General features: G+C 32.7%; 1 non-coding gene across 1 annotated transcript; it reads left to right on the top strand.

The window, feature by feature from the left end:
- Window positions 1-475: 475 nt before the first annotated feature.
- On the top strand, window positions 476-547 carry TRNAP-AGG (transfer RNA proline (anticodon AGG)). The gene has a single exon. It is a non-coding gene; the product is annotated as a tRNA-Pro (tRNA).
- The last annotated feature ends 1,137 nt before the right edge of the window (window positions 548-1,684 follow it).

Genomic DNA, 1,684 nt, shown 5'->3' on the forward strand with positions numbered 1-1,684 from the left:
TCTGTCTTTCTTTCTTTCTATACCGAGTCCACCACAGCGAATTACTTTATTTTGTAATAATATTACATTGCAACAAGAAGTTATTTCTATGGTGATTCATTCTTGTATTCAGCTTCTACTTCTAGCATATACATCAGCAACAATAAACTTCTATGAAAATCCAGTCACATATCTTTCATTTCAATTTTTAGGGCTCTAAACAAACTGTACGTTCACTGTCGAGTAATTTTATTGTTAATAGGATGTCGATTTTATAGCAATGCAAAGCGTTATTGTGCTTGTAATTACAATCGGTGTATAAATCGATCACTATAATTTTGTTGAAAACAAATGGTTGTTGCCATAGAATACACAAACACAACAATTATAATGTGAGCAACATTATTTTCCACATGGTACAAGTACAGCGTAATATAGATCTTATGATTCACGAAAGGGAATACTTTCACTCCACAGATAAGACTTGTCGTCACTCGGCTCGTTGGTCTAGGGGTATGATTCTCGCTTAGGGTGCGAGAGGTCCCGGGTTCAAATCCCGGACGAGCCCAGTTTTTTTTTTGTTTAATTTGTAGGCCTATTTTGTTGTTCCTTTCTAATTTATTTTAATATTTAAGTATATGTATATAATATCTATTACTTTTATTCATGTGAATATTGAGTATTCCTTTCGCTACACGGAATTGTCTATTGGTGCAAACCTTGCGAAGGGATCAGGAAAACACGCGGAAAGGAAACAGAAATTAATATATGCAAAGATTGCCGCGATGTTACTAAGGAAAATGACCTCGAAGAAGGCGCTACGTAAATATTGCGCCGATACAAAGGTCATCCAATCTTTCTTTGCTTTCCCAGAGAATGGACCCGGTATATAGCTTCGAAATGTTAGATGTTTCAACATTTTTTATAAGAAGAACATTTATAAATCTTATCTTCCTCCCTCAGACAAATTTACCTTTCTTGCCTTCCACAGTAGGGTGCTTGCAAAACTCCAAATAGGCTCTTTAATGTTGAACGCCTTGAAAGAAGTAAATCATACGAGGATGAAATTGCTTATAAAGTTTACTAGTGGCTTGTGCAGCAAATGCTGCAAACTAAGTTCATTAGACGTTCAAATAAACATTTTTCAGATTCATTTTCAATGAAGAATATCGGTACCAGACATTCTGAAAGTTATTTGCTTCCATAATAATGAAAGATACTCTCTCTCAAACCAATACTGAAGAGAACCACGCATATAAATATCTACACCACACCGCCATTAAATATATGAAAAAGACCCAACCCCACTTGATTAATAACTATAAAAATATTTGCAGTTATGTATTGCATTCATGTTACTTGATATTTATGAGTATAGAAATCACAAATCTTTACTTTTTGCGAGAATATTAATTTCAAAACGCCTTGGCTTAGAGATCTTCTTCCTCTTCTTTTATTAATTTTTTATTTTTAATAATATTATCATCTTACGTAAGTTGTATAGCTTTCAGTAACACATACTACATATACTATATAGCCGCCACTCAGTAAAATATAGAAATCAAAATCAAATTTAAGTTATTCTCTACATCCACTTATATAACCCCAAAACGTTTCACTTTCATATCATCAATATAACATTAATATGTATAATTAATGAAAAATAATCACGTCATGGCATTAACTACAATAATATTTCATTTCT

The sequence above is a fragment of the Periplaneta americana genome, chromosome 11 (genome assembly GCF_040183065.1).
Source record: "Periplaneta americana isolate PAMFEO1 chromosome 11, P.americana_PAMFEO1_priV1, whole genome shotgun sequence".
Taxonomy (NCBI): domain Eukaryota; kingdom Metazoa; phylum Arthropoda; class Insecta; order Blattodea; family Blattidae; genus Periplaneta; species Periplaneta americana.